General features: G+C 43.8%; 1 protein-coding gene and 1 pseudogene across 1 annotated transcript in view; both read right to left on the bottom strand.

The window, feature by feature from the left end:
• XPO4 (exportin 4) overlaps positions 1-15,955 on the bottom strand; it is a 231,381-nt gene that overhangs the window by 113,521 nt on the left and 101,905 nt on the right. The window lies entirely within an intron of this gene.
• On the bottom strand, positions 11,272-11,390 carry LOC141130905 (5S ribosomal RNA; annotated as a pseudogene).

Raw genomic sequence — 15,955 nt, 5'->3', positions numbered from 1 at the left:
GGTCAGGAAGGGGGTAAATCCTTCCGGGGCTGAAGTGGTTAAACTAAAAACAGCTAAATACATTACAAAATATGTTCCAAATCTTAGATTATATTTTCCTTAGAAAGCAGCCACATTATCAGTAGAAAAGCCTGTCTGCCCTTAATTTCTTCAGAGTCTAATGGCCAGTACACAGGATAAGAAAATCGAAAGAAAATTCCTGTAAGACGAATAAACGGTTGATTAGCTGTTCGTTAGTATAGTGCTTTTGACAGCTGATTCTGACTGTTCGTACAAAGAAAAAATAAGTTGGAATTTGTTTTTTATTATAAATTGCCTGGTCTGCCTTCTGGGTTTCGCATCTTCGGCCGCTTGAATAGCCGAGGTGACGTCACTCCCACACATGCACATGGAGTCTCATCACCATGGCTCACAGTCTCGGCTCGTAAATGTGGTCTGAGCTGCACATGTGCAGCTCACATTGCATTACGCGCTGACAGGCAGGGGGACCATTTATGACAAAAGAGACCTCTAAGATCTCGGTTTAAAAAAAAAAAAAAACCCTGCCTGTCAGCAGATTTTTTCAATTTTCACTTTAAGACCATTTAAATCTAGATTTCATCAAATGGAAAGCTCTACCTGTGACTCAGCAGGAGCATGTTGGTTGTATGTAAAAAGACCACTGCTACTGCACATCAAGAGCAAGCGGTCAGCTCTTCAGCATACTTGCAGGACAGTCTTTTCTACCATGTGGCCAGAGATACTTTCTATAGAAAATTAACTAGGAGAACCCTTTTTGTTTTTATGCACTAGAAATACATTTAGCCAATTTAAAGGCTAAGTTCACTTTTTTCCCCTCAAATTTCAGCTCCCCTATGCACAAATATAGCATTCATGTCCTTTTTTTGCAAAATTATCAAAGCTTTCCAAAAAATCTACAGACACATACCTTACTGTCCTCTATCCAGGAATCCAAACGCATCTATTGCTTCTGTCTTGCGTCCTTACAAACTGTAGGTCATGACACAGGAAGGAGTTGACCAGCTGACCTCATTAGCACACACCCTGCATCATCTACCCTCCCACTCCCAGGTGCATGTTTTTTAAATGAAATGCAATCAGTGATCACCCTTTTCACTAAATACACAATATACAATCTGCATAGCGGGAACTCGCACATGGGACATGTTTGCGTTTTGTGGGTTGCGTGTTTTTTACTGTGCGTTTTGCAGCATTTGCCATTCGTTTTTTTACATGCCAAAGTGTGTGTTTGCTTCTGTGTTTGGTGTGTTAATTAATGGCACTGAAAGTGCAACTAGTAATTATAGGTGTATAAAGGTGGCCATACACTATATAATCTGATTGTATAATCTCCTTTAGATCTGCCATCAATTATGTAGTGCAAGGGCCTGCCTGATTGGCTAGATGTGTTTCCTTCTATTATATACATTTGGTAAATCTAAAGGAGATTGTACAATCAGATTGTATAGTGTATGGCCACCTTTATACACCTAAAATTACTAGTTGCGCTTTCAGTGACATTAACCAGTTGCCGTCCGCCAATGTACGTCGGCACATTGGCACGGGCAGGCATAAGGGCTTACCTGTACGTCCCTGCCTGCCCCCCCCCCCCCCCCCCCCGGTGCCTGCGGCGGTCGGATTAGCTCCAGGAGCGATCCGAGCTGAGGGGGAGGACACTGATTCACGATCGCTCCTGGCGAATGACAGGCTTCCTCGGCTTCTGAACTGTAAACAGAAGCGGAGGAAGTGATGTCATCGCTCCTCGTGAAGCCTTTTCGTTCCAACTTCCGAGGAAAGACAAGACATCAAGTAAGTTTGCACCAAACACTATACTAACAGTAGAACACGCAGGCACACTTTTCACCCCCCGATCACCCCCCTGCATCCCCGTCATTGTGACACCAATAGCAGTTTTTTTTTCTGATTATTGCATTGGTGTCATTTGTGGCTGTTATAAGTGGTAGGGCAGTTAGTGGTAGGCCTCTTTAGGTCTAGGGTACCCCCCTAATAAAGGTTTAACCCCTTGATCACCCCCCCGTCGCCAGTGTCACTAAGCGATCGTTTTTCTGATCGCTGTATTAGTGTCACAGGTGACGCTAGTTAGGCAGGTAAGTATTTAGGTTCGCCGTCAGCTTTTTATAGCCTCAGGTACCCCCATATACTAACGAATAAAGGTTTTAACCCCCTGATTACCCCCTAGTTAACCCTTTCACCAGTGATCACCATATAACTGTTACGGGTGACGCTGGTTAGTTTTTTTTTTTTTTTTTAAGTGTCAGGGCACCCGCCGTTAATTACCTAATAAAGGTTTAACCCCCTGATCGCCCGGCGGGTGATATAAGTTAAGTTTTAGGGTCAGATAGGGTCTGCGTCACCCCAGGCAGCGTCAAGTTAGTGCCAGTACCGCTAACACCCACTTCCATTAGTTGTTTAGTATCTTTTGCGGTTCATGCACTTCAACAACAATGAACTCTGTCGTCCTCGTGGAGACCCTGAATACGATCGGCTCTACAAAATTCGGCCCCTTGTAAACCACTTCAACCGTTTTGCAGACTTGTTTACTCCCCATCAAGTTGTCTGCGTTGAGGAGTCCCTAATTAAGTTTTCTGGCCGCTGGTCATTCAAACAGTACCTTCCCAGCAAGCGTGCCAGATACAGGGTCAAGATGTATAAGCTCTGTGACAGGGCCACATGCTATACATGTAGTTTTATGGTTTACGAGGGAAGAGATAGTCACATAGAGCCGACAAACTGCTCTGACTACATAAGAAGCGCTGGCAAGATTGTGTGGGACTGGGTGTCACCTTTATTTGGAAAGGGGTACCACTTGTACATGGACAATTATTACACGTGTGCCACTTTTTAGTCACCTTTTTGATCAACAGATTGGAGCATGTGGCACCATGCGACCTAATCGCCGGGGCTTTCCCCAGCGGCTTGTAGATTCCCTTCTTAGGCTGGGGGAGAGAGCCTACTTGCAGTGCAATAATTTGCTCGCTATGAAGTGGAGGGATAATAAGAATGTTTTCGTTCTTACCTCCCTTCATGCAGACACGACTGTCCAAATTACTACGGTGACTGGTGTTGTGGAGAAACCCCTCTGTGTCCACGAATATATAACCAAAATATGGGAGAGGTGGACCTCAACAACCAGTTGTTGGCGCCGTACCTAGTTGCCCGTAAGGCCAGACGCTGGTATAAAAAAGTGTCTGTATACTTATTTCAACTGGCTTGGCTGAACGCTCATGTGCAATACAGAGCTTCAGGACAGACTGGATCCTTTCTTAAATTCCAGGAAGAGATCGTCAGAGCCCTTCTGTTTCCAGACGGTGCTCCACCTCACCTTCCCCAACCAAATGCAGTAAGCCGGCTGCATGAGAGGCATTTTCCTTATGTCCTCCCAAGTACCCCTACCCAACGAGCCCTCCAAAGAAAATGTTGTCTGTAGAAAGCGCGGATATAGGCGTGACACCCGCTATTATTGTCCCTCCTGTCCGGACAATCCTGATCTTTGAATTGGTGTTTTGAGCGCTACCATACACTAGTTGAGTTTTAGCGTAGGGTACAGCATTGCACAGACTAAGTAAAAAATAAAAAAAACACAAAAACAATATAAAATAAAACAAAAATAGCTGTCGTTTTCCTGTTCTCTCTCTCTCCTCTCTATTGCTCTGCTCTTTTTTACTGTATTCTATTCTGCAATGTTTTATTGTTATGTTTTATCATGTTTGCTTTTCAGGTATGTAATTTTTTTTTATACTTTACTGTTTTATTGTTAACCTTTTTTTGTTCTCAGGTACGCCATTCAGCTGCAGCGCGGATTTATTTATCTTGACAGCAACAGCGTTTGCTCCCACGATACATAAAGCCCTGACTCCAGCGCTGTCGGAGGCGATTTCACCACCACAGTTTAAAATTAAAAAAAAGAGCATATATGCCGAAGCATGGGGGCAAGCAGGGGCGGAGGAGCAATTTGCTCCTACCTTTTGCAGGTGGATGCCCCCCATGATTCGGCATATATATATTTTAGGCACAGGTTGCGTTAAAAAATGTTTTATTTTTTTATGATTTTTTTTTGTATTTGCTTTGCAGGTATGGTATGTAGGGCTGAAACAACTAATCGATTAATCGACATCTAATCGATTACTATTTTCATAATCGATTAATCGGTCAGTAACATAAGAAAAACTAAAATGAGCCCTTTATAGTACAAAAAGAGCAAATAATCACTACTGTAAATATTACTTTCACAATTCTACAGTAAAAAAATGAACTCCTTACAGTAGTGATTATCTGCTTTTTTTGTACTATAAAGGGCCAATTTTAGTTTTTTTTAACCCCATTATGTTACTAAACGTCTTAGACTTGGTTGCACTACAGTTCATTTACATGGTTTCCTATAGGACGCATTCACATCTATGCTTTTTTTTTAGCCGCTGCGTATTTGGAAAGTTACGTGTGCAAAAATCAAAACGCACAGCAAAAAGCACTGCAGAAATAGATCAAAAGCAAACTGCATAGGTGTGTACCGAGCCTTATGCTGGCCACACGGATCAATTTTCAGACAAGAATATTCAGACGGAAAATCTTTGTACATTCGCTGAATGAAAGAATGTTTGAAATTTTCACTTGTTTTTAACATTCTGTTTTTAAAATGAAGGAAAACCACATACACCGTCTGAAAATTCCTTTGACCAAGAAGTTTTCTATTATTTCCAAATGGTCACCATGGTTGAAAATGAACGTTGATTTGACCCCACTAACGATTAGAAAATTGAACGAACGTTCTTAAAATGCCATTTTTTATTTTTAAGGAAGACAATGTTTTTTAAATAAAAAAAATGTGATCTCTGATTCTGATGATATTTACCAGAGTCACCTTTTAATAGTATATATCCTCCAATAGCATATACAGTATATCTCTCCTCTAATAGTATATACAGTACATCTCCTCTAATAGTATATCTCTTCTGTCTGTTATTCTCAGAGTGGATTAGATATTTTCCTCCCTAACCATATAGTTAAATTTACCATTGCATAGAAATATTTAAGAATAAATTGCCTTTTTTTAAAATTTTACATATTAACTAAATTATACACCACACTTTTTTTTTTAAGCTTATTAACCGATTAATCGAAACAATAAATCGGCCAACTAATCGATTATGAAAATAATCGTTCGTTGCAGCCCTAATGGTATGTCTTACTGTTATAATGTAATGTTACTTTGTTTTATTGTTAACCATCAATTGCTTAGCAGGTACGCCATTCAGTTGCAGCGCGGATTTATTTATCTTGACAGCAACAGTGTTTGCTCCCACGATACATAAACCGTGACTCCAGCGCTGTAGAGGGTGATTTCACCACCACAGTTAAAAAAAGAGCATATATGCCGAAGCATGGGGGCAGCAGGGGTGGAGGAGTGATTTGCACCTAACTTTTGGGGTGGATGCCCCCATGCTTCGGCATATATAAATGGTGCATGTATGCCCATCATTAGAAGTGGGTGGATGAAGGGAGGTATTCTAATGCCCACCAATCAATCTCTTTTTTTCATGCAGCCCACAGGCTGCATGAAAAAAAAAGATTACAATATATGCCCAACAAGGACCAGCAACATACTGGTATGTTGCTGGACTTTGAGAGGTTATACCAGAATGATGCCTGCAGGTTTCAGCCAGCGGTTGGCTTGCATGTAAAAGCAATCCTAGCAGTTAATTGCCTCTAGACTGCTTTTACAAGCAGTGGGAGGGAATGTGTCCCCCCCCCTCCCCCCCCACCATCTTCCATGTTTTTCTCTGGCTCTCCTGTCCCAACAGGGAACCCGAGAATGCAGCCGCTGATTCGACCAGCTGACAATAGAGCTGATCAGAGACCAGAATGGCTCCAATCATCTCTATGGCCTAAGAAACCAGAAGCTACAAGCATTTCATGACTTCGATTTCACCGGATGTAAACAGCACCATTGGGAAATTATTTTATCACAGCGATCTTGGTGTGGTCAGATGCTTTGAGGGCAGAGGAGAGACCCCAATTTAAAAAAAAAAAAAAAAAAAAAAAAAAGGAGTACCTGTCACTACCTATTGCTATCATACGGGATATTTACATTCCCTGAGGTAGCAATAAAAATGATTAAAAAAAAAAAAAAAAAAAAAATTAAAGGAACGGTTTAAAAATAAGATAAAAAAAGCAAAAAAAAAAAAAAAAAAAAAAGCACCCCTGTCCCCCTCTGCTCTCACGCAAAGGCGAACGCAAGCGTCGGTCTGGCGTCAATGTAAACAGTAATTGCACCATGCATGTGAGGTATCACCACGAAGGTCAAATCAAGGGCAGTAATTTTAGCAGTAGACCTCCTCTGTAAATCTAAAGTGGTAACCTGTAAAGGCTTTTAAAGGCTTTTAAAAATGTATGTAGTTTGTCGCCTCTGCATGTTTGTGCGCAATTTTAAAGCATGTAGTGTTTGGTATCCATGTACTCGGCCTAAGAGCTTTTTAATTTCAAACATCTGGGCAATATAGTGTGTTTTAGTGCATTAAAATGGAAAAAAGTGTGTTTTTTCTTTAAAAAAAAAAAAAATGCATTTGAAAAATTGCTGCACAAATACTGTTGAAAAAAAAATTGAAACACCCACCATTTTAATCTGTAGGGCCTTTGCTTTAAATAAATATACAGTGGGGACGGAAAGTATTCAGACCCCCTTACATTTTTCACTCTGTTATATTGCAGCCATTTGCTAAAATAATTTAAGTTCATTTTTTCTCCCCATTAATGTACACACAGCACCCCATATTGACAATAAAACACAGAATTGTTGACATTTTTTGCAGATTTATTAAAAAAGAAAAACTGAAATATCACATGGTCCTAAGTATTCAGACCCTTTGCTGTGACACTCATATTTAACTCAGGTGCTGTCCATTTCTTCTGATCATCCCTGAGATGGTTCTACACCTTCATTTGAGTCAAGCTGCGTTTGATTTTACTGATTGGACTTGATTAGGAAAGCCACACACCTGTCTATATAAGACTTTACAGCTCACAGTGCATGTCAGAGCAAATGAGAATCATGAGGTCAAAAGAACTGCCTGAAGAGCTCAGAGACAGAATTGTGGCAAGGCACAGATCTGGCCAAGGTTACAAAAAAATTCTGCTGCACTTAAGGTTCCTAAGAGCACAGTGGCCTCCATAATCCTTAAATGGAAGATGTTTGGGACGACCAGAACCCTTCCTAGAGCTGGCCGTCCGGCCAAACTGAGTTATCGGGGAAGAAGAGCCTTGGTGAGAGAGGTAAAGAAGAACCCAAACATCACTGTGGCTAAGCTCCAGTGATGCAGTCGGGAGATGGGAGAAAGTCAACCATCACTGCAGCCCTCCACCAGTCAGGGCTTTATGGCAGAGTGGCCCGACGGAAGCCTCTCCTCAGTGCAAGACACATGAAAGCCCACATGGAGTTTGCTAAAAAAAAAAAAAAAAAAAACACCTGAAAGACTCCAAGATGGTGAGAAATAAGATTCTTTGGTCTGATGAGACCAAGATAAAACTTTTTGGCCTTAATTCTAAGCGGTATGTGTGGCGAAAACCAGGCACTGCTCATCACCTGTGCAATACAGTCCCAATAGTGAAGCATGGTGGTGGCAGCATCATGCTGTGGGGGTGTTTTTCAGCTGCAGGGGCAGGACGACTGGTTGCAATCGAGGGAAAGATGAATGCGGCCAAGTACAGGGATATCCTGGACGAAAACCTTCTCCAGAGTTCTCGGGACCTCAGACTGGGCCGAGGGTTTACCTTCCAACAAGACAATGACCCTAAGCACACAGCTAAAATAACGAAGGAGTGGCTTCACAACAACTCCGTGACTGTTCCTGAATGGCCCAGCCAGAGCCCTGACTTAAACCCAATTGAGCATCTCTGGAGAGACCTAAAAACGGCTGTCCACCAACGTTTACCATCCAACCTGACAGAACTGGAGAGGATCTGCAAGGAGGAATGGCAGAGAATCCCCAAATCCAGGTGTGAAAAACTTGTCGCATCTTTCCCAAAAAGTCTCATGGCTGTATTAGATCAAAAGGGTGCTCCTACTAAATACTGAGCAAAGGGTCTGAATGCTTAGGACCATGTGATATTTCAGTTTTTCTTTAAGAAATTTGCAAAAATGTCAACAATTCTGTGTTTTTCTGTCAATATGGGGTGCTGTGTTCATTGAGGGAAAAAATGAACTTAAATGATTTTAGCAAATGGCTGCAATGTAACAGAGTCAAAAATTTAAGGGGGGTCTGAATACTTTCCGTCCCCACTGTAAGCTTCAACAGCCCCGCCATGAAAACCAGTGACCACGTAGCAAAGAGAACGATGGGACCTTGAGACAATGATCTGGTTGGTCTGGAGGAGGCCAAAAAAGGTTCCGCCAGCAAGTGAACCACCTTTGAAAACCAAGACCTTCTTGGCCAATTTAGAGTTATCAAAATCCTATGAAGCAGAAGAGGTAGCAGCTGTAGGAGGCGGCATAGATCATTTGGAAGGGATTCGATGTCTTGGGCCATAAATCTGGATGCCAGAAGAATCACGTCCAGAGTCCCCCACTGATGATAGATCTCCCCAACACCTGGATGCAGTGACCATTCCCCCAGTGCTGCCTCAGGAAGTCTGCCTACCATTTTTCCAATCCTAGGAAGTATACAATAGAAATGGTTGGAAGAATATTGATCTCTGCCAGGTCAGAATGAGATCTTCCTCCTTTTGAGACATGCGACCCCGGTGGTCTATTTAGGCCACTGTCTTGCAAACATAATACTGTACTCTGACCGGAAGCCCGTAAAGCAAGAGTGTCCAGTGTAGAAGGGACAAGTAATATGCTCTGAACTCCAGGATGCTGATCATCTTTTGCTTGTTCTGCAAGACAAAAGGCTACCCCCTCCCCGTGAGAAGGTTGTCCAGGTAGCCCAGGATGTGAATCCTACAGACCTGAGAAAGGCCAACACGGGAGCCAGGCTGTGGCCAGCCAGAAGGGAAGGGCTACAAACTAAAAATAGGATTTTATAACGACTTACCTGTAAAATCCTTTTCTTTTGAAGTACATCACGGGACACAGAGCCATAGTAATTACTATGTCCACCTTCAGGTGCTGGACACTGGCACACCCTAAACAGGAAGTTGCCTCCCTATATAACCCCTCCCACTACTGGGAGTATATCAGTTTTGTAGCAAAGCAGTACACATGTATACTAGAAAGAGCTACCTCTGTGTCCTGTGATGTACTTCAAATGAAAACATTTTTACAGGCAAGCTGTTATAAAAATCCTATTTTCTTTAATCGTACATCACGGGACACAAAGCCATAGTAATTACTATGTGGGATGTCCCAGAGCAATGCCAACTGAAGGGAGGGGGACACAACCAAAGTAGGGCACCATGAGATCAGAGGATTTATACTTCTGCCCGCAGTACACTGCGCCCAAAGGCGACATCCACCAGATAGAATCTGGTAAATGTATGGATTGAAGACCAAGTTGCAGCCTTGCAGAATTGAGTCATGGAGGCTTGGTGATGCACTGCCCAGGAAGCATCAACAGCCCTAGAGGCGTGTGCTTTGATTTGAGAGAGTAGAACTACCTCTTTAAACCATAAGCTTGAACGATTACTTGTGGAATCCATTTAGAAATAGATTTCGATGCTGCCCGTCCTCTTTTAGGACCTTCAGGCAACACGAACAAAACATCCGTTTTCCAAATCTGAGCAGTCGCCTCAAGTAGACTTTGACTGCTCTCACCACATCAAGAGTATGTAGTGATTTTTCTTCCACAGAACAGGGTTCTGGAAAAATGAAGGTAGAACAATATCCTGGTTTAGATAAAAACCTGATTATTGCCTCCGGTAAAAGGTTAGGATGAGGACGCACTACCACCTTATCATTGAATAATAAAAATATGGCTCTTTACAAGAAAGAGCAGCCAATCCTGATACCCTTCTTGCAGCAGATATGGTTATCAGAAAAAAAAAAGTTTCCTTGTCAAAAAAGGACCAAGGGAATATGTCGTATCGGCCCAAAAAAAAGGCTGTTTTGTAATGCCGACAAAACTAAATTCAAGTCCCAAGGGTTCAGGGGTTACCCAACCAGAGATTAAGCCGTGTTAGCCCCTGAATAAAGTTGCGAACCAAAGAATGCGAAGCAAGTGGTCGTATATAATAATACCGTGACCTGTCCTTAGAAAGCACTCAAGGCCAGCCTTACTTCTTACCCCATCTACATAAAGTTAAGGATACTACCTTTGACCTATTTAATGGGGTGCAACTCCTGGTTTCACACCAGGAGACATAGGTTTCCCAGACTCCATAATATATCATTTTGGAGGTCGACTCCCTTGAATTAACCAAGGTAGAAACTACTGAACCTGACAGCCCACGCTTCTTCAGAGTGTGGGTCTCCATAGCCAGATCATTAAATTTAGCGTTTGTAAAGTAGAATGGAACACCGGACCTTGCAAGAGAAGGGCTGGCCGTGATGGTAGGGTCCATGGGTCCCCTACTGCCATCTTTACGATCTCTGCATACCAAGATTTCCTGGGCCCCGCTGGGGGCCACAAGAATCAACAACTTCCCTTCCTGCTTGATCCTGCGAAAAAGTCGTGGACGCAGGCAGAATAGGAGGGAATGCATAAATTAGTAAGAAACGATTCCATGGGCATAGCAAGGCATCTGTTCCGCTTGCTAGCGGAACCTTTGTTCTTGACACAAAGTTGTCTATTTCTTTGTTGAACCTGGAAACACACAGATCTATGTCTGGGATCCCCAATTTTTGACATATTGACAGGAAGATATCAGGGTGAAGGAACCATTCTCCCGGGAACAACTGCTGGCGACTCAAGTAGTCCGTCTGCCACTTTTCTATTCCTAGAATGAAGACTGCAGATAGGCAAAGTACATTGTTTTCTGCCCAAGATAGGAATTGATTCACCTTTCTCTGGGCCGCACAACTTCTTGTGCCCCCTTGGTGATTAATATAGGCCATTGCTGTGGCAGTGTCGGATTGAATCCTGGCAGGACAATAGTGTAAACTGAACGTTCAGGCCCTCAGGACCAAGAGCTCTGCCTGAATTTCTAAAATGTTAATGGGCAAGGCCATTTCTGATCTGGGCCACTTCACTTAGACAGTTGCCTCTTCCAGGACTGGCTGGTTGGCATATTTTGTTACCACTTCCCAGGTAACTGAAGGAAGGATTTTCCCCTTAGTAGATTTTTTGGATATTAACCATAAACGGAGGCTCCGGCGCACCCAGCCTACAGCACCTGGTATTTCCAGGTGGTCTCTCATCCAGATACTAACCAGGCCTGACCCTGCTTGGCCTCCAAGATCAAACGAGATCGGACGCTGTCAGGGTGATGTGGCTGTAGGCGTTGGAGTCAGACACATTGGGAATGTAGAGCTTAAACCCTTTGTTCCAAGCCGATAGGATACTGTTTTGCAGCAGTCTCGAATGAAACTGAGCATAAGGAACGGCCTCGAACGAAGCAACCATCTTTCCCAACAACCTCATGCAAAGTTGAATAGAAGAAATACATCTTGCTTCGACCACCTAAATCAGTTCCTTTATGGCGCTGATCTTTGACTGGGGTAAGAACACCCTTTTCTGGGTGTACCTATGATTGGACCTAAGCATTTTAGCCTTCTTAATGGTTTTAAAGATGATTTCTCCTAGGTTGAGAATCCAACCTAGATATTCCAGGTAGTTGAATGTGGTAACCATACTTTGGTCTAAGCGGGCTACCGACTGGTCTATCAAGAACAGATCGACTGTGTAAACCATAATCGTTATACCTTGGGCCCTTAATCTGGCTAGAAGAGGGGCCAGAACCTTTGTAAACACTCAAGGTTCAGTAGCTGGACCGGAAAGCAGAGCTACACACTGAAAATTAAGATTTTCCACTTTGAAAAGTAGCTATTACTAGTGAGCGAGGAAATAGACATATGGAAGTATGCATCTTTGATGTCAATTGATGTCAGAAGTTCTCCTCCTTGGATTGACTCCATACGAAAAAAGAGTGGTTATATTCAGGAATTGAATTTAGATTTTTGAGATCCAGAATGTCCATTCAGATTTGGCACTGTGAAAAAAAGAGGTTTGAATCAAACCCCAACCTCTGTTCTTACATGGGGACCCCCATGATCACTTTTTTCTCTGGATCTTTAGAAACATTTGATCTGAGAAAACAAGGAGACGGGAACTCTTAAAACTCCAGTTTGTACCCTGGAGCTATTGAGGAAGTCCCCCATTCCTCTCGACACTCTTCCTGCCAGATCCTTGAGAACTGCAGAAGAATTCCCCCTATTTGATTGAACCTGACGGTGGAAGCCGCTGTGACTGCCTGGAGGCTGATGCCTCTGGCACAGGAGAAGGAGTTTTAAAACAAAAATACATTTACTACTTTTCTTAAACGGCAAAAGGGGTGCTTTCCACTAGAATTTCTTTGGATGTATTATCAAAAACATCCTCAAATAGCGGTTTCACCGCAAAAAGGAAGATTTGCCAGGAGCTTCTTACAAGGCGCTTAGCGAAGGGCGCAAGGCCTGAAGGATAGAATCTCTCATAGCAACTATTATACTAAACATAAAGCTGCCTCCTGGGCCTGCTGAGCAGGATAACCTTACACCAATTTAAACACCCGTTTAAACCGGTCTCTCAATGATTAAGCAATTACTGTCACCGCAGGCTGAGACACTCAATCTGCCAGAGAAAAAAAAATGTTTTTTTTTTTTCCAATAGGAATTCAACCTTTTTATCCGTTGGATCCCTAAGCATTTGAGCATTGTCTGCCGGACAAGTCAAACTTATTCACAGAGGATATAGCAGCATTAATTGCTGGTATACCCTACTTGGTGAATTTCCTCCACCATAGGATAAAGTGTGAAAACATTTTAGGAGGGAAAAAAAAATGCTTATCTGGGTGATCCTCTCAGATACAAATAAAGCTTTTCCAGGAGTGAATGGACAGGAAAAGCCATGCACATGCACTTATGTATCCTTAACTCATTTAAGGGTACATAAATGTGGAGCGATCATTCAGCAAGAAATTGTACCATCAATCTTAAGATTGGAACAGCTGATTCCCCCGCATTTGACACCTCAGAAGAGGAGTCATCAGCCTCACCACGGTCCCGAGGGAATTCGTCTTCTCCTGCCCTTAGTTCCTCAGTTTGAGGGTCCTGGGTAATAGAAGAGAACCTGTCACATTTTGACCCACACTGGGATGCAATTAAAGTTGCTTAACTTTTTTTTTTTTTTTAAATATCATAAAATAAACAGGGGCTGCAGTGTTAAAAACAGTTGCAGACATTTCATGGCCCTGAGGCTCACTCTGACCATCCACCCCCTCCCAGGGGAGGATGCCATTTGTAGAGATGAGTAGGCTTTCCAGAGCTTGAGGAAGACCCTTTTAGCTCTTTTTGGGGGTGTTTCAACCCCCCTTCTGACCATAGCCCGATGCACAAAACAGAGGTACTACCAGAAGAAATCGCATCCACTGCTTGAGCAATAGTCCAGCCACAGCTGCTGCTAGTAATTCTTAGCCTGATGCAAATAGTAAGACTACTTTCAGACTGGAGCGTCGCAGGCATTGGCGGTGAGGCGGCGCTATATTTAGCAGTACTTTACTGTCGTTTTAGGGTTTGCAGCGCTGCCCCATTGTTTTCAATGGAAAGGGGCGCTTTAGGAGCTGTAAATACACCGCTCTTCCAGCGCTCCAAAGATGCGGCTTGCAGGACTTTTTTGACCGCCCTGCAAGCACACCGCCCCAGTGTGAAAGCCCTCGGGCTTTCACATTGGAGACACAGCAGCGGCTGTTTCAGGGCTCTTTGCAGGCGCTATTTTTAGCGCTGTAGCACCTGCAAAGCGCTCCAGCGTGAAAGGGGTCTAAATGTGTCAAATAGGAAATGCCTGTATCACCAAAACATCTTTCATGCTTTTCTTTGCTCTTATGTCTCTCCGACAATTTTGCAGCCAGCATAAATGGAGTTTTTTTTTTTAAAAACAAAACAAAAAACACACTCCCGCATTGGAGGACGCCAACGCCAGGCTGAGCCCCGCCCCCACCGTCGCATCGCGCCCCCTCCTTTTTCAAAAAAAGTTTTCCCGCGCAAGCACGGGCCTCCGATCCGACGGGATCAGCTGAGTGAGGGAGGGATGGCGTGGTGGAGAACTGGAAGTCACCGTGTGTAGGGGTGGTGAAAGAAAACGGCATTGCCAATCGTTTTCAGTTCTCCCTTATACTCAGCCTCTTGAAGAGGGGAAGAGTTCAAGCTCAGGTGGGGGTGTCTAGAGGAAGCAAAACCCCCCAAACTTACCGGAGGTCTGCCTGCTAGCCGGAGGAAAAAAGTCTGCTGCTTCTGTGACACAGCATGATCGATGAGCCAAGCATAAGAAGGTACGTGCTCCATACAGCCCCCAGTGCTGACACTTAGGCATGACAACATTTACTTTAAAAGGAGACATTTCATAAGAAGATTTAAAAATTCCTTAGAAAAACTCCACTTACCTTTCCCGCCGCAGGGTTTTCTGTGGTAAAACCAACAGACCCAATCTTCACCCTTCAGGGTAGGTTCCGTTAAACCTTCAGGAATTGGGGACCTGTGGGGAACCCACAATCCTGGACCTGTAAAAAGCACCCCGCCAGTAAAACTTTATGGCCTTGATACCAAAAGTACTGGATCCTGGGGTCCAGCTCTCTAAAAAGAGAAGCGTTACAGGCAATACCTTGTTTCTTTGGACACAAGGCCTGGGTACTATTCAATTTGGCCTAAAAGACACTTTGAATGGATCCAGCTGCATAGCTAGCCCCAGCAAGGATTGCTCCAGAGGAGCTCAGCACAGCACATCTTCAATCGTGGCCAACACCTTAGACACTGGCGAAAAAACTCAGATACTCCCAGTAGTGAAAGGGGTCATATAAAGGATGCAACTTCCTGTTTAGGGTGTGCCAGTGTCCAGCACCTGAAGGTGGACTATAACCCACATAGTAATTACTATGGCTCTGTGTCCCGTGATGTACGATTAAGGAAAATGCTGATTCTCCACCGCAAAGCATAGAAAATGCTGGTGATGTCAGGATGTGCAAGTATGCATCCTTTGTATTGATTGAAGCCATGAGTTCTCCCAGATGGGAGCAGTTAAAATCTCAGAGTCCATTTGGAAATGTGTGACCTTCAGAAAGGGGTTCAAGGTTTTGGAGGTCCAGAATGGGACCGACGTCAACGTTCAGTTTTGGAACTGTGAACAGCTTTAAATGGGTTGTAAACCTTCATGTTTTTTCACCTTAATGCATCCTATGCATTGGCAGTGACCGGCCCGCCAGCCCCGCCAAATTTTACTTACCTGAGCCCTGGAAGCTGACCCAGCAGGGACGCGCTGTCTCTCTGCCCGAGGTTCTCGGCTCTTGATTGGATACATTGATAGCAGTGCAGCCATTGGCTCCCGCTGCTGTCAATCAAATCCAATGATGCAGGCACCAGGGGGCAGGGTAGAGTCTTACATTCGGCGTCTATGGACGCCGAATGCTGGACTCGGGAGCGCGCCCGCAAGATAACCCCCTCAGGAGAGTGCTTCTCCTAGGGGGTTATCTGATGTGGGGCGGAGCCACGAGAGACATCTGGGGACCCCAGAAGACAAGTATTGGGGCCACTTTGTGCAAAACGAGCTGCACAGTGGAGGTAAGAATTATAGGTTTGTTCTAAAAAAAAAAAAACTAACCCTTACAATCACTTTAAGTAGACTCAGACCATGGCCACAACCAACAGAGCTAGGTTCAGCTCTTTGCAAATATCCTCTGCATAGAGGGGGCAATGGTACTTTGGAGGACAAGTAGTGAGGTGGGAAACGTCCAGCTCGTAACCTAAGGACACAACCCCCTGTCCAAAAGTTCCCATCAAAACTCACATCAGTGGGGGCAGCACTTCCCTGTGAAGGGA

This window comes from Aquarana catesbeiana, linkage group LG02 (assembly GCF_042186555.1).
Source record: "Aquarana catesbeiana isolate 2022-GZ linkage group LG02, ASM4218655v1, whole genome shotgun sequence".
Taxonomy (NCBI): domain Eukaryota; kingdom Metazoa; phylum Chordata; class Amphibia; order Anura; family Ranidae; genus Aquarana; species Aquarana catesbeiana.
Note: the sequence above shows the minus strand (reverse complement) of the source record. Positions and strands in the feature narration are given on the sequence as shown.